The sequence below is a fragment of the Parasteatoda tepidariorum genome, chromosome 11 (genome assembly GCF_982258835.1).
Source record: "Parasteatoda tepidariorum strain Cologne lab strain chromosome 11, Ptep-v5.0, whole genome shotgun sequence".
Classification (NCBI taxonomy): Eukaryota; Metazoa; Arthropoda; class Arachnida; order Araneae; family Theridiidae; genus Parasteatoda; species Parasteatoda tepidariorum.
In genome coordinates, this window is record NC_141765.1 from 91,507,585 (window position 1) to 91,529,648 (window position 22,064).

General features: G+C 29.8%; 1 protein-coding gene across 1 annotated transcript in view; it reads left to right on the forward strand.

The window, feature by feature from the left end:
- The window catches only part of LOC122268424 (disco-interacting protein 2 homolog C-like), a 120,646-nt gene extending 102,789 nt beyond the window's left edge, over positions 1 to 17,857 (forward strand). Inside the window, exons 17-19 of the mRNA XM_087154802.1 lie at positions 9,383 to 9,524; positions 10,795 to 10,854; positions 17,538 to 17,857. The gene's annotated coding sequence lies outside the window, so the exon portion shown is untranslated. The remainder of the gene's footprint in view (positions 1 to 9,382; positions 9,525 to 10,794; positions 10,855 to 17,537) is intronic.
- Positions 17,858 to 22,064: the final 4,207 nt, after the last annotated feature.

A 22,064-nucleotide genomic window follows, 5' to 3' on the forward strand; every position in this document is an offset into this window, starting at 1 on the left:
CAGGCATTTGTTTAACCGCCATTTTTTATATATATTTTATTCTTCTTGTTGCTGGTGGTGACTGATAACTCATAACTCAAGCGACTCTGAAATCCCGTTATTTTTAGTTATGGTCACTGGCTACTAAAATGGACTTAGGTTTAGAGGTCAATTTCTAATTTGTTGTTTCTAGGTCATAATTTAGGTAAAACTTTTTTGTCATAATTTTTTGGTGAGAATATTAAGGAACTTTTTGTCGCGCGGATTACTATCGCTAAATATTTCTTACACCTCTTTAATTCAAAATGCAACCTTATAGTTTCTAGAACGAAAGTTACCTAAAACTTGCTTTTTAAAGCTTTTTCCTTTTAGGACGGCCAACGATTTCCTTAAACGATCTAAGCGTTTGGTCGCAAAATTCAAACTTGTAGTTTCGTACATTTTAAGTCGTAAATTTTTGAGAAACTTGTATTGTCCATACCTTTTCTTGGAGGGAGAGCTAACGATAGGTTTTGTTAAAGCAGCATATGCTCTAACAATTTTTTTGTGCGGTAAGCATTTGTTTTGAGGAAAAATTTCTTACTAGATTAAAAGTTTACAAAAACTTGTTTTAGCCATATTTTTTAATGGGTATGATAATGAAAACATTGCTGCGCCAACAGTTATTTGCAATTTTTGTCAAAATATTACAGTTTTTATGTAATAAATGAATTGAAACTTGTTTTAGCCATACTTTTTTTTATTAATGGGAACCGCAGTTCCCATTAATAACGCAAACTCCTAATCTGCAAACTCCTTCGGTGGTAGGTCGGTTACTATTGATCTTATTAATGGGTGGTCTAACAAAACTTGCTAGGATAACGATTTAATACAATTGATAAATATTTTTAAGCAGTATTCCAAACCACGAAGAGAAAAACCACGAAAACCTTACATGATTAGCCCAACTGTAAAAGGATTTTAATCTATGATCCCTTTACAGAGATGATTTTTTATTTCAACTTTTTGGTTGGCTCAAGCCGGGAGTCGAACCCATATAGACCATCGAACCCAGAAAACCTCATAGGGAAAGAAATTCTTTTTCCAATTTTGGATTTACAACTACCAATGTTCAACTACGTAGCCTTGTAATTTTGTGTCCCAACCAGAAGACAAGGGATCAAGTGTTGCGAGAAATTTGCCTTCATTGAGGACTTTTTTTGATGGAACTAACCCTCTTTTGCGTTACATGAAGAGGAAAACTACGAAAGCTTCCCACGGTTAACCTGATGGCAAGGGGACTCTTACCCATGATCCGTCTGCCACTGAGGATATTTTACGCCAGCACTGTGGTCTATGCTAGTTGGTTGCGGAATTCGAATCGACTAGCCATCGCCGGGACTCGAATCCTGTTCACCTCATTGGATGGTGAGGGCTCTATCCTCTGAACTATCCCGTCATAAGAACTATGTCTTGCATATTTCCTGTAAATATACCAATTGTGCAATTTCATTTAAATTTTTTTACTAGTAAGTTATTTAAACACGCCAAAAAAAACTGGAACTGTGAGTGACAATTAAGTATCAAACTATACTTCGCAAAAGCTAAAAGTTGGTAATGTGGAAAAATCAACATGAGAGGAAAAAAAATATCAGATCTAAGAAATTCAGATCTCAGGTCACTTAGCGAATCAGCCACTTAGCAAAGCAAACATTTTCAATGCCCTTCAAAAAAAAAAGTTTTTAAATTCTTTTTTGTAAATTGTTTACTAGCTTTGATATGATAATATTTTTAAACTGTTAAGTGTTATTAACTAATTATCCCACTTCAACTTTGAGAATTAATTTTGTGGATGATTGTTCCTAACAATAGGGTTATAAATTTTTAACTAAAAAAAAGCGTTTGTTCTTCAAAAAAAGATAAAGGCGTTCACATTCAGAAATAGATCTGAATCATTTTCGAAAAGTAAAAAAAAAACCTTATTAGAACCGTTTTTCAAAAACTGAAGTATTTGGGACGTTCTCGTTTTGTATATTTTCTTTTTAGACCATATTGAGAAAATAAACAAATTTAAGTTTGAACTTTAAAGAATGTAAACAAAAATTAATTCTTTTCAAAATAATGTGGCTCAAGAAAATATTTAGCTATTTAAAATAATAATTAGGATGCCGCAATATAGTCTTTTCAATGATATGCCAAAGTCTTAAACTCAGCAAATAAGGTAAAATGCATTAGTTTTAAACTTTTCAATTTTTTAAAATAATTCCTTTCTTGAAATGTTTGACACCTTCGTTTATCAGATATAAGTAGTTAGGACAAAAATAGTACAGAAGCAACTAAATAATTATCAAGGGGAATAACATTTTATTTAAAAAAAAATAAATCTAATTTAAATCTTATTTTAAATCTATGGTTAAATCTAATGTTTAATGTTAGACAATTTTAATAGGTGTTTTGTATTGTTAGTGTCATCTATTCATTAAGATTCAACTCTTTTCATTCACGAATGAATTAAAATTAATTATAAATTTTTAATTTCGCTGGATTTAGAAAATTCTGAATAAAATGCGTGTCATCTACACAAATCTCTGTAATTAACAGTCATTAAAAAAGAAAATATTTCGATTTATATGGAGACGTACAAATAAAGTATGTTTTTTTCCTAACTTTGGATACCCCCTCTCCTTGTCATCAAAAACAAGATTAATTATGATTATTAATTATGATATGATTAGATTATTAATGATTTGATTTTTCCTGACTTAATCTAATTTTGGGTTTAAATAAACAATGTAACTCTGAAGGCCTTAAAATTCGCTTGGTTTCACCTATCAGGCCTGCTAATATAGGAAAGTCGCATTAGAAACAACAACAAGAATGCGGGGAATGAAAGTTTCGGTGAAAATAGCATCTTCCTTGCGTAATACAAGAAGTCGAAAAGACTCATTTTGGAGCATATGGTGCAATTTTGGAGGGAAAAAGTAGCATCCGGTAGCAAATGGCAGGCAATTGTTTGATATTTATATATTTAGTCTCCCTATTTTCACCTGTCGACTGATAATTAATCCCTACACTTAGAAGGCCTACTTTGGTTGCCAGAGGTATGAGAGGTAAAGTATAAAACCAAAAATATATATCTTACAATATTAAGTAGAAGGAAAAGTAAAACGTATTCAAATTAAAAGGTGAGTTAAATAAAAGATACAACGAAAAAGTAAATTAAAGCGTAAAATATAAATTAAAGCGTAAAATATAAATTAGAGAAAAAAATAAAACGTAGTAGAAAGTAAAGTGTAGTAGAAAATGAAGTAGGCCAAAAGATAAAATAAAGAGAAATATAAAGCGTTTAAAGCGAAATATGAAGTAAAGTAAAGCGTGAAGTTTAAAGGAAAGCGTAAAACGTTGCGCCTTAACTAAAGAATAAAAAAAAAAGTGAAATATAAACTTAAAAGTGTGTTAATTAAAGGGGAAAGAAAAGTAGTGCGCAAAATATAATTAATGCTTAAGAAAAGTAAACGTAGAGAAAAGAAAATTTAATGCATTAAAGCATAAAATATTCGAAAAAAAGTTTGGAAATTAAAGCATAAGGAAAAGCAAGTTCATAGAAAAGTAATGCTACGAATTATAGCATAGAACACTTGAATGAAACGCATAATGAAAGATTGTATACTTGTAAAATACAGTATGTATAACGCATACGGGCAAAAGTAATGCATAAAAAATAAACGCTAAAATAATAAAAATAAACGTAAAACGCTTAAAAGTAATAAAAAAAATAAAAACGTGTAAATTTAAACAAACGCTTGAAGCATAAAGAAAAGTAACACTCAAAAAATTATAAAGCTTAAATATGCAAAGGTGCAAAAAATTAATGAAAAAGGCGAGTAAATATAACAAATAAAAAAATATACAGTAAAAAGCGTGTAAAATAAAAAAAAGTAACGCATAAATTAACTAGATAATGCGAAGTATTCGGGTAATGGGAACGCGTTGAAGATTAGTGTAAAGTGAATGTGTAAAATGAATGCAGAAAAAGTAAACGAGCGCATAAACAAGTAAACTCTCAAAGGTAACATTAGAGCATTACGAAGAAAATAGCGAGAATTTATTAATCAAAAAATGCATAAAAGTAAAAAACACGTAATCAAAATTAGCGCGTAAAAGTTACGTTTAAAAAAGTAGCGCACAAATTTCCTAAGAGCAATGAAACAAAAGTAATGAATATGAAAGTAAACTTGTGAAAATAACGCATAAAAAGTAAATTTAACGCAGGAGTAAAGGAACAAATTAAAGTATAGAAAGCGTAAGCGCAACATCTAAAAAATTCACACGTAATATTAAATAGCACATAAAAGTAACACCTCAAGACGTAACTTGCAAAATTTAAGAACGTGTAAAAGAAAGGTTATGCATAACTATTTTATACGCTTAAGAGAGTAATGCGTAAAATTAACAATCGAATGTAACACGTAAAGAAAAGTAAAATTATAATGTCGGGTTGTTCGGAAAGTAATTTCGTTTTCCGAACCAAGGATTTAATTGTATTTTTTCGAACCCAACTTCACACTTAAGAAGCATTATCATTATATGTTTTGAGAGCTGACATAGGCTTGTGTGTGCAAAAGTTCAATTAATTCTACGCAGTAGTTTTTGGTTGGTGCCCTTCTAAATATGAAGAGTAATAAGCAGCCGTCATATTTTACTTTTGTACTATAGAAAAGGTAAAAATGCTGTTCATGCCCGAAAGAAATTAACCGATGTGTATGGAGAAGATGCGTTGACAGTACGCCAGTGCCAGAACTGGTTTGCAAAATTTCGATCTGACAATTTTGATGTCGAAGATGCACCACGTTCTGGAAGGCACGTGAGATTGGTGAGAGGTTAAATTTATCGAATTCAACTGTTTAAAATCTCTTGGAAGGCCTGGGTTTAACCTCGAAGGTCGATATAAGGCTTCCCCATGTTCTCACGGAGAGAAATTAGTGTCGTCGCGTTGACGTCAGTGATTCGCTTCTCAAACGTCACGAAAATTATCATTTTTGAAGTGCATCATTACTGGGAACGAAAAATGGGTTGTTTATAACAATGTCAAACGCAAGAGATCATTGAGCAAAGAAGATGAACCGGCTTAAAGCATTTCGAAAGCCAATATCCATAAAAAAAAGTGATGCTGTCTGTTTGGTGGGACTTTAAAGGATTTTTTATTTGAGCTTTTAGCGGATAACACAACAATTAATTCGGAAGTCTACTGTCGCAAGCTGGACAAACTGAATGATGCACTTCAACAGAAAAGGCCAGAATTAATCAATAGAAAAGGTGTATGATGTCTCGCATTATCTTGGTGGAACACTACAAGTTTGGTCACTCGCCAAAAGCTTCTACATCTTGAGTGGGATACGCCGCCCCACCCACCATTTTCTCCAGATATGGCGCCTTCGGATTATAATTTGTTCCGGTCACTTCAAAAGTTTTTGGACTGTGAAACCTTTACTTCTAATGAAGAGGTCGAAAATCACCTGGATAAGATTTTTGCCAGCAAAGACCAAAAATTTTATGAGCGTGGAATCATGCTACTACCAGAAAGATGGCTAAAGGTGTTGAACCAGAATAGCCAATATATAATTTAATAATATATTTATTCATTATACGAAAATTGTCTTTCATTTTCCCAAAGAAAAACGAAATTGCTTTCCGAACAACCCAATATAATAACGTGTTGAATTAAGAATAATCCTCAAGAAAACTAGACGTCTAAATGTAATGTTTCAAGAAAGTAGCGGGAAAAGAAGAGTAAGGGTGAAAAATTTTATAACGCATAACATGAAAAGCATCGTTCAAGATAAGAAGACGCGTTAAAATTGTGTATAATAAAATTAAATGCTTAAAAATAACGTATGAAAAAGTAAACCTGTATAAGTAACGAATAGGAAAAGTAAGATTAACGAGCAAAAGTAATACATGCAGTACGTAATCTAGTAAAAGAGAAGTAAGGAGTTGCAATAAAGTGTTTAAGTAACGAATTAAAAAAAAACTAGCAGGAGTAACGTATAAAAAAAAATATAAAATAATGCATGTGAATAGTAAACTCTTAAAAGCAACGCTTAAAGAAACGTAACAAGTAAAAGTATGCGTTAGAAAAATAAACACTCAAAAAGTAACGCTGAAAAGAGTAAACGCGAAAAAGTGACGTACAAAGAAAAGTAAATCTTAAAATATAAAATAAAATGTGTATAAGTCGATGCATAAAGAGAGGTAAAGCGCATAAGTAACGCATAAAGAAAAACAAAATATAACGCATAAATTAACAAGTGTAGCTCGTAAAAATAGTGCCTACAAAATGTAACAGTATAGCTTAAAAAATACCGCTTAAGAAAAATTAACGCATAAAATATAATAACACGGAAAAGTAAAGCATAAGAAAATAAGAAGGCGTTAAAGTAACTGTTAAGGAAAAGCAAGGCTTAAAAACATCACAAGGAAATGCATAAAATATAAAAACGTAAAATGTTATAACACAAAAATTCGCGTATAATAAATGCAAAAGTATCGCATAAGAAAAGTACCGCAAAGAAAATACTAACGCGCAAAACATAACGCATATAACTAGGAAATAACGCATGCGAAATGTAAAAGTAAACGACTAAAGTAACGAGAAACATGCACTATGTATTAGTTATGCATAACGAAAGGTAAAAGTAACTCATTAAAAAAAGGAAAATTTAAATTACGTAAAAAATGTTGAATTAAATAATAGCAAATAAAAAAAGAAGCGTGTAAAATTATAAGAAATGTATACGCGTGAAAGCAACGCTTAAAAAGAGTGATTACGTAAAAGCAAATCATAAAATAACGTTTAAAATATAATGCATATAACAAGTGAAAAACATATAAAAAAGTAACGCATCAGAAAATTAAACGCTTTTAAGCATCCCGTATCACACGGTAATATGACTTAAATGTTTTAATTTCTCATAAAAATCAACAACCGCAGCTTTGGTATAGTTTGTCTAAAGTTAAAACTCCCCTAGTCATTCGTCTGGACTCGTGGCGGTGACTATGGCAAAGAGCTGTAAATTTCGTGTAGGGTCATTGTTTAGAACAGATTTTGGCTCGGTCTTTTAGGTGAGAGAATGAGAATCTTTTTCTTCGATCTATTGTGTTAGCCCCAGAATTAACGCTCCCTGAGATGCGCTATCCTTATTTCCATAGCAGCAGCCGGCCTTAAACTTTGTGGCGGGGGGAGTTCTTACCGCAGACAAGCTATAATATTCTCACATAGCCACAAACTTAACTTAGTACAAGTTTGAAACTGATTTTCATTTTAGACGGCTGCCAGGTATTGCTGCGAATGACTCGATTCTGCTGCTTTCTGTCGAATCTGCAGAAGAAAATTATTTATACTGAGTTACTATCAAAACATTTGCTTTTAAATAGCATTGGTATTAATTCATCGACCTCCTACATCGTATGGACCACTTGGCCGACCCGTGTTCTGATACATTGCTTTAGTTACTTCAGGGGTTGCCAAACTTTTTTGATCATCGACCCCTGTATAATTTTTCGAAATCTCCATCGACCCCCACAAACGTAATTTTCTGTTAATTAAAATAAAACTCTATTAGATACTGTGTTTGTACATTTATTTTATGATTTTAAACATTTATTAAAGTAATAATACATTGTGTAACAATAGTTTTATGAAAATATATTAATATTGAAATTTACAAAAATTGGTCAATTTTATAATTTTCGTAAAAAAATACAAAGTGTGCTATAGTTTTGTCGCGGGTTGTACTAATCCATATTATTAAAGCTTACCTTCTTTTTTGTGCATTGATAATTAAAATTGATATCTAAACCAAACGAATGGTTTTATCGAAACAATAACTAATTATCCAAAACTATAAAAGTTTTAATAATGACACTGCAAATATTCAACACAGTTTGCAAAGTATTTGCATTTGTAACGTCAATGCTCGTCACACGTGACATATGGACAAGCGCACATATGCAGATGACTTATAAACTGCGCTGAGTTCGTGTCACTGCGCGGTGGAACGTAAATACTTGTTTCACCCCAATAAATATACGTTAATTAATTTATGTTTTAAAAAGAAACTGATATTGAGTCAATTATAAAAAAAATTCACAAATTTTACGTACTTAATTAGGTATGTGTGATTTGCGTATTGAGAACTGTTTTGTTTTTTCGACCCCCAGTCTCAGATCGGCCCCCGCTTTTGTTAAATAGACCCCTGGGGGTCTATATAGACCACTTTGGCGACCTCTGAGTTACTTCATTGATTAGAATAAAAAATAAAAAGAAACTTTTTTCTTATTGAAATATTTATTTATAGCAACAAATTAGTACTATAACAATCTTGCACTGAGAAACATAAATATGTTTAAAAATCAAGTAACATGAGAAACATGTTTGGAATTTATCGTAAATTAAGTTAGTTTATTAGAAGAACAGAAATCAGGAATAAAACTTTTCTTTGGTTTACCTGCATTGATTATTTTATGTGACCATCACGTGCAGTGAAGATATTACATTCAACCTTCAAGTAATTTTGGCTAGAATTATTGTAGAATTTGGCTTCATTCTCGACAGAGCCATTTAACAGAATTATTAGGCTTCACATATTTTAAGTATGATGGAAAAAAAAAATTAGCAATAGAAAAAATGTTTTTTTCAAACTACTTTATATATATATATATATATATATATATATATATATATATATATATATATATATATATATATATATATATATATAGCAACGCGTGCAATGACGACGCATGCGCACTGTTTACTACTATTCTTGAACGCAGTTGAAAACCGTGATGACGTCCAAATAAAGTGTGCACGCTATGAAACCCAAAACAAGACCCATTTTGCCAATAGGTAAAAAGCAACTTTCTACGAATGTAATAATTATAAATATTTATCTATATTTGACAATAATTTGGTTCAAGTGTTATGCTCTAATTAAGTATTCTTTAAATTATTTGTGATTTCAAAAAGATATCAAATTCAGCAATGCAATGCATTATTTGGCAAACTTTGAAGGAATGGTGTAAACAAGCCTCGGTAAATCTTAACGATATGCTTTACCACAAGAATAGTTAAATTATATTCTTTTATTCAGGTTAAACTTTTATTGATCTATTGTGTAATGAGTTTTATTATTACACTTAAGTTTTAATGAGTTATACTGATTTTATTTGAAAGTTTTCAATTATTATTAAAGTGGTTGTTTTTCAGGATCTTAAGAAAAAAGTGTATCTTTTTGCATGTTTCTCACACTTAATTTTTAAATCATGTAATTTTTCCAAGTTTGCTTTCGATCTCCGGAGAAATGAATAATTTTTTACACATTATGGCATGCTATTTTAATGCAACATATTTTTGTTTTTATAGGATTATTTTGCTCAGTTGTCCGAGAGATTAGGGCCCGTTTGGATGTTTTTAACATGGTTAATCGAGTGTGAGAACTGCTGGACATATTTAGATGCTGACATATCAAATTGGAACAATTTTGACGACTCTTAAAACTTTTGTTGTAAGTATAGCATTTTTGTTCCTTCTTATTTTTTTTAACTGCTTTAGAAAACTGCAGACTATTAATTAAACTATATTTATATGCGGTTGAAGCCAATTTTTGCAGCCTTAGGCTGCACGGCAGTGGAATAGTTTACTTCTGACCCTTCTTGTATAGGTCAAAATCCGATATAATTGTCTGCATTATTCTGTTCTGATAAAATCCTCTCTAATTCAAAAATAAATCTTTCTCTGTTCCGAATAAAAAGCCATATTCCAAAGAATTTATAAAGGTTGGAAGTGCCAGCAGCATTCTCATTTTTTATATTTTCATACAGGTCAAATTGAGAAAACAAACAATAAAGAATAATTTAGTTTATTAGTAACAGAGTAGATTAAAATTAGAATTCCCTATTCTTTATAAGATAACGTGGTCCCAGAAAATATTAGGCTAAAATGTTCCATCCTTAACATGTTTGACACCTTTTTCAGATGTTCAGGTAAAGAAATAGTGCAGAAACCACTTAAAAATTACCAAGGAGAATAACATTGGAAAAAAAAGTTAGCGCAATATAAACTTGTTAACTTATATATTATTAACAATTTTGAGTCTGTATTTTTCATTGTTTGTGTCTTTCATCCCTTAAGATTAAACTCTCCTCGTTAAGAATGAACTGAAATTAGTTATGAATTTCCAATTTTGTAGTATTTTGTAATTTATGAATAAAATGTGCGTTATCTTTAACATCAAAAAGAGGATATATTTCTAACTATATGGGGCCGTTCATTTAAAGTGTTTTTTTTTCTTCAATTTTGGACACTTAGTCACCGAAAATAAGCAAATCACATCCTATGCTTAAGTAAGAAAGTAATAACGCACCATCTTGCTCTAATTGTAGCTCTTCTTGAAGTAATCTAAGTTTAGAATTCAAATAAATAAGGTAATTTTTCAAAAAATAAAATCAGTGAATTCATTTTATGAAATTTTGAGAAGAATGTTCATTATTTCTGTTAAAACTCTTGAACTATTAAACACATAACAGCAATTGTTGTCGAACTTTTATTTTAAATTTGAAGTTATTTTAATTGCTATTTTTTTAAGAAAATTTTTTAAATTTTTTTATTTAAGTGTCTTACGCAAGCATGGCTCATACCCCATCTGCTATTTTTCAGAAAAAATAAGTAAATCACAAGCCCCAATCCCTTTTATGTCCTTGCATAATGCTTGAAAGATCCCTATAATGTTGCATAAGTATTAATATAATAATAATCAATATATGATATATTTTCAGCTTTCGAAAACTTCCTGAAATACGATTTCAACCATGATTCGACATCCTAGCTTTTTAAAGGTAAGTAATATAAACGAAGAGTTTAACAATTTTCGAGACCATATCAACCGCCATTTATATAAATTTTTAAGAAATGAAAAAGAATACGCTATATAAAGGCATACACTAATAACAAACATCATTTCATATACTAAAAAGAAATGGCATTCAAAACTTAACCTGGACACCATATATGTCAATAATAAAGCAGCAGTTTTCATTCAGAATAATTTTTAGACCTTCCAATTATGTTAAAGCCAATTAAAAAAAAAGAAAAGACTTTTATTACATAAATGAAAATCAGCAATGCGTGCAAATGACAGGGTGGCTGCGAAATAGTGTTACAAATATCAAAGCATTTTGCTGCATAGATATTAAATAGAAAATGATAAATACACAAATATGAAGAACACTATAAATGTAAGTTTACCTTACAAAAATTTATTTCAATCGACCACCATCTTTATCGATTACAAAAGATAATCTCTTACGCCATTGTCAGTTGGCCGCCAGAATCATTTTAAGAGGTAATTGGTCCCCTTTACGCAATAAAGAAGCTTTGAGGGAGTCTGTGCTGCTCAAAATTTTTAGACTATAGAATCCCCCAAACGCAATACTCTAGAGGATTTAGATCTGATGAAAGGGACCAATCTTCTTGCTTAATTAATTTCAGACAATTGATATGGAGCCGAGGTTATGTTGGTTTGGCTCCGTGTGATGATGCAGAATCTTGCTTAAATATCCCTTTTTTTGGTATACAATCTGTCAGCATGTAGTAATAAGTATTTGTAATATTCAACATTGTTTTTTACCTTTTTATCGATGAATTCCAGAGGAAATTTTCCGTTATTTGACATTGCAGCCCAAACCATTACAGAATTCTTGTACTGAAAGCGTTGAACAGTTCTTACACTTTCAAGTATAGCGTCGAAGGTTGCTGAATATACAACATTATTTTTAGTATTATAACTTAGTTGTGTGCAAAATATTTACTTATCAGAAACTAATCACCAGTTTGTTGCTGTTAGATCAGCGATTTCTTGCTTTTTGCAACCTTCTTAATTTTTGATCAGTTGTCAAACCATGAACATTTCTTTTGAGATGAGGACGGAAACTCAGGTCTCTATTTGATATAACTTGCATAGTTCTTTGACTCACCTTCTCTTCTGCAGCCATTTTATTAGTAGAGAGCTGTGAATTTCTTTGTATCTTTTCATGAATGCTTTAAGTGTTCATTTTTGTAAGAAATGAGAGTGAACTACCAGATCTAGATCGAACTTTCCAACTATTAGAATCCAAAAACGATTTATAGTTCTATATAATATAAATGTTCTATTTAACCCAAGAGATTTTAAGCGCTTGAAGATTTCTACCTGCAGAAAATCCGTGATCGAGAAGCTGTTTAACCATCAATCCTTTCTATTCCATCCTTTAAAGTTATTCTAAATGTTTTGCTTTAATCAAGAATCGTCTGCACTTGCAGAAAGCGCCAATCGCAGGTATAGTGAGAGAAAAACTGTTTTACCAAACGATTAAAATTAATTCTAATTTTTTTCAGTCTAACAGTATTTTGTAGCCACCCTGTAAAATTATTAATTTTCCTGCTGAAAGTGTTCAAGATCTTGCGAAAAATTGATTAAAATGTTTTGTGTGTTAACTGTAGCAGAAGCTGATAGGGAACTGTGTTTTCTAATAATGATAATAAAACCATCTCCAGATTAATATCCGGTGGAAATAAAAGAATAAACGTTTAATTGAAATGTCTCGTTAAAGAATGGTACATTATCCAAGTAAAATAAAATTTTTAAAATAAATCTCAATGAAGCAAATCATTAAATTTATGAAACTGTGATTAAAAATTGTTTATTTCGGCATAGTCCTAAAATGAGGTGAAAAAAAACTATAAAGCGTAAAATAGATATGATTTAATCATGAGCAACTAAGTAGAATTTTCTTTGTCGTATCTTCGATTAAGATCTAATTTTCATTAAAAAAAATAATAGTAAATTAGTGAATTTAAGGCATAAATGTTTTACTGAATCATCCCGATATTAATCATGCGTAAATCAAATTTAAGTAAAGTAAAGTGTAAAATTTAATATAAAGAGTAAAATAAGAATTGCATATATTAGTAATGCTTAAAATATAAAGTATGGACACTTTTTCTTTAATAAACATTTTACTCTTTTCTTTCTAAGCATTTTAAGTAAAAATAAACGAGTAAATTAAAAAGTAGAAATTATAATGAAAAGAGTAGTAAAGAGTAATGTACCGGGTAAAGTAAAAGAGCAAAATATGAAGTATAAAGTAAAACATGAGTAAAGTAAAGCGAAAAGTATGAAATGCAAAGTATATAAAAAAGTTAAACGTAATATAAAGTAACGTAATGAATAAAATATAGCGAAAAATGTAAAGCATGCTTAAAAGCGCGAAGCAAATAAAGGGTAAAATAGCGTGAAGTATATAGGATAGGAAAGTGTAAAGCAAAGCTATAAATAAAGTAAAATATGCAATAAACGTTAATAAAGTAAATTATAGAATAACGTAAAGCAGTATAAAATAATGTAATCATACTGTAAATATTATAAAACGTGTAAAGAGACATAAAATAATAATGTTAATAATAGCATAATATAAAATAATGTAAGGCTTAAAATGTAAACGTAACCTACAAAATATAGTAAAAAGATTGAGTGAAGTATAAAAAGTTAATAGAATACAATATCGTATAAAGTAAAGCGTATAGTTTGAGGTAAATTTTAAAAAAGAAGCGTTTTGCAAACGAAGCGCAAAGTGTGATGTTAAACATAATATAAAGTTAAAATTAGATCTTCATTTAATCTAAATTTATTCTGGTCTAGGAAAAAAGCGTAATGAATTGTAAAATGCGTGTAAAGTGGATATTAATAGTAGTGTAAATTAAAGTACAAAGTAAATATGTTAAGTAAACTAAGTTTGAAGCGTATAAGAATTAAAAGTTGAGTCTAATGATAAAGATTAAAAAAAATAATAAGTGTAAAAAATAAAGTTTATGCATGCATAAGAAGAGTACCACCTAAAAAAAAACACGTAAAATATAAAGTAAATGTAATTTCGCAAAATGAACTCAAAGAGAAAAATGACGCGTAAAATATATTGTAAAGAACAGCATGAAGTTTAGGGTAAATAATAGTGTAAAGTAGGGCATAAAAGAAAAACTAACACATAAAAAAAAGCAAACAAGTGAAACCAACTAAAATATAATAACGCTTAAATTTAAAAGTAACGTAAAAGATAAGTAGTCGCGTAAAAGCAATGCATAAATAAAAATAACGCTAAAACTATAATGCTTATAACGAGTAAACTCGTTAAAGGAATGAAAATAGAAATGAACTCGTAAATTTAACGCTTCAGAAAAGTGAAAATATCGCATTAAAAAAATTCCGCTTAAGGAAAAGTAGTACATAAACAATATTGTTGATGTTGTAGTTAATTTACGTCGCACTAGAGCTGCATGACGGGCTATTGGCGACGGTCTGGGAAACACTCCTGAGGATGATTCGAAGACATGCCATCACAATTTTGATCCTCTGCAGAGGGGATGGCACCCCCGCTTCGGTAGTCCGACAACCTGCACGCGAAGTCGAGCACTTTACGGTAGAACAGTTTAACGAGGACCAATACCGCACACCCACGGTCTCGACGCAGACTGATCCAAGTGGTCACCGACCCGCACACTGACCGTAGCCAGTGATGCTTGACTTCGGTAATCTGCTGGGAACCGTGTCTTAACGATCAGTCCACTGTGGGATACATAAACAATAACACAGAAAAATAAAGCCTAAATAAAGTAATCAAGTAAAAGCAACGCATAATACAGTTACGTGTAAAATATATGCGTATGATAAGAAAAGGTAAAGGATAAGAAATGCATAAAACATAGAGTAGAGGAAAGCGTAAAATCTGGAGTAAAGAATAGAGCAACGCATGTAAGTAAAAGTAACACATAAGAGAAAATAACGCGTGAAAGAATTGCCTTACAAAATGAAACGCGTAAATATGATGCATAGGATAAGTAAAAGTAACGCATTAGGAGAATAAACTCTTTAAGGATACTAAAACTAAAAATAAGGCGTAAGAAATATAATCGAGTAAATTAGATTGCATTTAATGAGAAAAAGACATTAGAAAAGTAAAAATAACGCATAAAGGAAGTAAACGCATAAAAAGAACTTAAAAAGCATAAATGTAAAGCAAGAAAAATAGGACATAAATATATATATCTACGCGTAAAAGTAATGCGTAAAAATTAATGTGCCACACGAGACAAGTAGAAGCGTAAATATAACATATAATGAAAAGTAAACAATACTAAAGTAAACAGCGCATAATATGATATAACGCTTAAAATATGATATAAGCGTTGAGATAAAAGTAATGCATAGTAAAATGAACGCGTTAATTTAACATTGAGTATAGATAAAAGCAGTAAACGCGGAAAGTAACGTGTAAAAGTTAACATGAGAAGTTTGCAAATAAAAGCATAAAAAAGTTACACTGAAGTAATGCAATCAGAAAAGTAATGCGTTATTTAGAAAGAATTTATAAGCAATGAGAAACGCATTCGAGTAAAAATTACGTATAATTAAAATAAACGCGTTAAAGTCATGCGTAAGGAAATCAATGCTTAGCTCACAAAAGGTTAAGAAAAGTGAGATGAAATATAGAGTAAAGAAAGTAATAGAGAAACGTGGAAAAAACGCATGAGGAAAATAAATGCGCAAAAACACCGTCTAAGGCATGCAAATTTAACGGTTATTAAAAGGAACACTTAAATATGTAATATGAAGCTAAAAAGTAATGCATAGGAAGATTAAACGAATAGCAAACGCATAAAGAAAACGAAGGCATAAAAAATACAAGAAATTAAAAATAACGTGCAATTGAAAACGCGGTCAATTTAGTAACGCATGAAAGCAACTATATAATATAAAATAAACGCTTAAGAAAAGCATACACTAGAAGTAAAGCAAAGAAATATATATAAATATTTTGTAAAGTAAACGCGGGAATCATGGGTAAAATTATAACGCATTAAGAAAAGTAACTGGAAATATGCAGAGTAATGGAAAGCGTAAACTATTTATTAAAGAATAGAGTGGAAAAACGGAAAAAAGTAAAAGCAACACATAAGAGAAATAAACAAGTAAAAGTAACCTACAGAGAAATAAAAAAGTTAAGTTAAAAGCGTATAATAAGTAAAAAATAATATATAACGCGTAAAAAAGTAAAGTTTAAATTGTCGTCTGTAACTAAAACACTGTCGTCTAACGCTGAAAGAAAAGTAAAGCGTAATACATATTTACGCTTAAAATAAAAAGGAAGTAAAAGTGGAAAAGTAAGGCATAAGAAAAGTAAAAATTAATTTATAAGAAAAAAATCAACAACAAAAAAGTAGAATGTAAAATGTAATGCGTGTAACAAGTTTGTAAAAGTAACACATAAAAAATTAAACGCGTAGAAGTCTCACCACAAATAAAAGTAAACATAATAACTCGCAAAATTAAGTTTAATGTGCAATATAAGAAAACTAACTAAATTGACGCATAAGAAAATTATAAATAACGCATAGTATTAAGCACTTAAAAGTAACGCATAAGAAAAGCAAACATGTAAAAATAACGCATATGAAACAGAAGAAAAACTATATCGTTACTCGTTCATATGTTAAAGTAAATAAGGATTGATAAGAAAAATCGTGTATAAAGATTTCTTTGTTTCAAATGTTGATATCTATTGATATAAATAAAAAGAGAAGCAGTATTGACATTTAAACTGAATAATTAAACAATAAATTAAATGTACAATGTTAGACTTAAACTTGTGATGTTTGGTTATATAGAATCTTTTTTCACGCCCTTTTATATGCCTGTGAAGGAATCAGTCATTTTTTTTCTTATCGTAGAGAGTCGATGTCATTGAAATAATAAAGAATTTAATTAATGAACACAAACATCAAAGTATGAGAGAATAATCTATATTGCATCCGCCAAGTTTTAGAAAAAATTGTGGATACCTGAGATTAGAGTTTAGTTAGGGGAATCATTTTTAGATTTCACAAATTACGTCACTTTAAGGTATTATGAAAGAATATATTGAATTAAATTTAGTGAATAATTAGTTAAACATACAAAAATTGTTAGTCTTTTGAACAAGCGTAATAATGCTCATAGCAACAATCACTACATTTAACCAGACAAAAATAAATTGCAAATTTACATCTTTTTAAAAAGAATTGTTTTAGTTCTTTTAAAAAAAAGTATTTCAAACTGATGGTTTAACAGTAAAAGTTTTTCGATAATGATTTGTTATACATTTCATATTCATGTTTAATTGTTTTTATATAATTTAGTAAATGATTTTCAAACAGATCATTATTATACTAATGTTGCAGTTAAGAATAAAAAAAAAACATTTCGAGTACACTTGTTAATAAAATTTTGAAATGCTTAATGGTACAATTACGATTAAAAGTACCTTTATTCAGTTACGGTAGAAGGAAAGCATTTGACCATGGCCTTGCACCACACAGTATGGTGGTCTCAAGTATGGCTTCACTTTTCTGAAGTTCTCTTTTCCTCTCTCTACTCTATAAATAAGAAACAATGGTTTTTGCAAACATTATGAATTGTAAGAAGAGGTAATCTAGTGTATTTTCATTACAGGATCTTAAACGGAATAAACTTGTAACAGTGATTGCTGAAATCGAAAAAGTATTCAGAAGATTATGGTTTGCTATAATTCTACGTATGCCACCTTTGTCGTTGCGTTATTTCTATTTATCTAAGAACAATTCAATTTAAAATGTTGATGAAACTGAAAGTGTGAACATACAATTCACTTCACCGGAGAGATTTGATTGTGAAACTTTCATTGAAAGAGGATCATTAACTATGAGGTTAAACGTGAACAACTTTCGTGCATATAAAGACCGAAGTCTGTAAAGGCAGCCAAGATAACTTATTAAAATTTTTGTTTATATTTTGTTTATACTTATATTTTTATTATTATTATTTATACTATATATTTGATCTTCTGATTCTTGTGAATTCAATTAAAATGTATTGCGTGTGTGTTTCTTCCTTTACCCCTAAAACATGAAATAAGGTATTGAAAACAAGAATATTTTTACTCTTTAATATATTCTTGAAATAACATATCCTAAAATCAGCATCTTAATTTTATCGAAGTAAGAGTTCAATTACTGATGGCGTGATAAAAGTCGTTTTTTTAACTTGCATGAACATAATAGGCAATGATTATTTGGCAATCACTTTCTTATTTTGTAGCTTTATTACAAGTAATCAAGCTTAGTTAGACAAGGGATGTATTATATCAGACATTAATTACAACTGAACATAAATTATAAATTGACTTATTGCAGTTAAAAAAGGGTCCCTATAAAATACTAAATCCAGCAATTACTTATATAAACAATATATTAAATATTGGGAAATTATCGTTTCTGTAAACAAAAAGAAAATTGTAGTAGTAAACGCGAATCTTAACTTAACCTGCCTAAAAAATTGTAAGTAAAACAACGTACAAATCTAATTCATAGTACAAGAAGTTGAAACATATTATTAAGCACTAAAATTACAATATTTATGTTTAAAAAAAAATTTTTTTTGAAGGCCTACATAATGTTTTCAAAGAACTAAGACAGCTGTTCCTAACATGTTAAAAAAAAAGTCGACTTTTTAAAGGAAATTCATTCTTTAGTCATCACGGCAGCCATCGAAATAAACTGATACATGTTAAACGTCAAGAAAATTGTACAATTAAAAGTTTGTTGAACTCATATTTTACTCCAGTTAGAGGAATTGCTGAAGTATTAATACACTCGATTCAATTCAGTATTCTATAAGGTTTTGGAATTCATTCGAAAAAATCGTTATTTTGACTTATTTTTTCATTTAATTATTCTTGGTTTGAATTATTAAATGCAACATATAGAAATGATATTAAAAACTATTCAAATTAAAAACAAAATAGGAACTCAATTGGAAAAATTTTAATGGTTGTTAATTGACTTTTTTTTAATTTTTACCTGTTAGGCAATACTCTTGAAAAATAAAATTCAACCTGAAGGAAAATTTGAAATTCCACATATACCTAAATATGTTTAAAAATTAAAATAACTAAACTTTTAAATTTAAAAATAATTCCTTGCCAATGAAGGAGCAGGGAAATATACTCCTAATTACGTAATCACACACACGCGACGCCACGTACCATGCGGCAGAAGCAGAAAAATTGCCAATATTAGTTTCCTAATTAAAATAACTCAAATAACATACTTGGTCAAGGTTCGCTAAATAAAGAAATACGCATTATTTCTTAACCTTTTGGTATTGAATAAAAAATATACCAAACTTTTTGAAAAAGTAGGATTCTTTTTTAATAACTCTTTTTTCATTTTCAGTCAAAAATAGCTGCAAAAAATTATAATTTCCTTTGCACTGAATAATCCATAATACCGTCAATATAATCTATTTAATAACCCCAATACTCGAAATTTAAACAAACTGAGACTAATTATTCATTTTCTCAAACTATCATAGTGTTAAACTTCAAAACAAACACAATTCTTCAGCTAAGAGTTTTCATTAAACTACGCAAAACAGCAATTTTCATCTTAGACATAAAACAACTCGATAACTACATCAACATCTTGTTAAAAAATTCTGTTAATAATGCAAAATTACATTTAATAGTTTTTGAGTTATGGCAGAGTAAAACTCGCTCTGTAAAAATTGTTTAAGACGATTGTGACGGTGGCAATAGTTTTATTTAATATAAACTAATCAAAACTTTTGAACATAAGCTTGTCTTTTACGCCGCATAAAGTTTGCAGATATAACGGTAAAAGTATACTAAGTTAGAAAATGAAATCCATTTTAGTTCTAGAAGCTATCTGCACTCTGTAAGCCATGGCGTTCTAATATTAGTCTAATCTAAGAGCACTTGGGTGTAAGAGGATCATTTTAGACGAATTACCTTTGCGAACATAAGCAGGAGCTCTCATCAACTGTTATTAAAATATAGTATTAAAACTGATGTATTAAACCAGGGATGGGGAAACTACGGCCCGCGGGCCAACTGTGGCCCGCCGGAAGATTTTATCCGGCCCGCGGACAGAATTTTAACTAGCCGATCAGTGGCGAATATATCTACTTTGTTTAAAACTATTTTTGTTGATTTCTTTTTTAACAAAGTACTGATGACCTTTTCACTTTCTCTATTTTTGTTCTACAAAACATAAATTAATTAAAATAGTTAGCACAAACAGCTTTAACTGGTAAAATGTTGACAGCAAAAGTTCTTTATAGAATAGCTGTAGATTAGCTACAACTAGGATTTGTCTTTCTCGAAGAGCAGACATATGGAATCTAATATAGGTGAATTGTACAGTCAGCAAAAAAAAAAAGATATCACCCTGAATAACTTTCGTTCTAATGATCGGATTTTCACGAACTAAGTGTTAATCTTAATGGTTCCTGGGGGTGACCTCAAATATACTAATTAATTAGTGCTAACTATTAATTAAGTTACGAAATCAGACACAAAAACGTACTTTCTCTGAATAAACATATATTTTTTCTTACATATTTGGATTCTTAACCTTCAAAATATAGGGGGTAGCCGCAATCTGGGAAATATGGTCCCCATAGTTTGGTCAGGAGAGCGATCCAAAGTTCGTACCTCTTAATGTTAATTTCACTTTTTACGTTTTTAGTCATATTTTAAAAACTAATAAAGCAATTCGAAGAAAATTTCACCCAGTCATAAAACTCATTTACCCAAAGATAATTTCACGAAAAAAATAATTTTTAATAATTGTTAATTATTTTTCATTATTTAATTAAATTAAGGATGAAAAATTTTTGAATTATAAGGTATGAATTTTTTTATACCATATTAATCTACATATTTTTCAATTGAAAAATCTAAAGTTTCAACTGTTTTTATTTATTAGAAGCTGAGAAAAATTAAAATTAATTATTTTTAAAAAAATAATTTGGCGACAATGAAGAAATGATTAAATGGGGCGATTAATATTAAAATGTGTTAAACTTGCGAGGAACTTGACTTCGCGCGCTTAGCATAAAATTTCATTCATATTTTTTTCGCTAATAATCGTTTGCTTATCTTTTCATTTTTATTTTTTTAAGCTATAAAATACGATGTTTCTTTTTTAGTCGTCTAAAATTCTATTTGCAATTTAGTAAAGAAATTTGAATAAAACATTTTATTGAATAAAATACATTTTATTCAGTGAATGTGGAGTTTTATAAAAGCATGCTTCTGATAGAATATGATTATACAACAGATTGTGCTTCTTTAATGTGATTATTTTTTAGTTTTTTTTTCTCAATAACTGATAAAATTTCAATAATATACATACGAATGAATCAATTTGGAATAAAATATTCATCAATTTCTTGAATATATATTTTATGAATATTAATAAAAATACGTAGTCAACATTTTTAAGCATCTCTCACAACATCGCAAATTTCTCAAAATCTTATAGGGTAAACTAACCAGTGAAGGAATACTTAAGCTTAGCTTGTCTTTAAAAAAAAATTTCAAAATTTGTAATTTTAGCTAAATGACGTATTTGTTATTAAATGCATGTCGACATATTCGTTATTAAATGCAAATTATGTAAAAAAAAATTAGATAACTTACATAATATTGTTTTAAGCTTTTGGTGGTTTAAATAATAACTGGTAAGATAACCAAGTGAAGGAACAGTTCTTAAATTGAATAAACACTAAATTTTCCAGTGAATGAACACTTAATTTTGAGAATGTTTGATGCTCGTTAGGAATCCTTAGGCCACACAGATATCTGTCGCCCTGTAGATGCCTGAATTGACGGCTGTTAACACAGGCGGGTATTAGGAAAAAAAAAATCTTTTAAGTTTTCGAGCCCCCATTTCAGTATCTTAAGGGCCTTACGAGCTCTGTTTAAAAAGAGAGTATCATATCATATATATATAAACTGCTGTTTGTAGAAAATGCAACACCATGAAGGAATCATCAGAATCAAATGAAATTCGCAGCAAATGTCAATTATAGGATATTATGCAAATTAATAAAGTTTCAGAGCCATCTCGCGTGCGTGGCGCGCGCAGCGCCCTCTGAATTGATGCTGAAAGCGTATAAATAAAGTGCTGTAGCGGG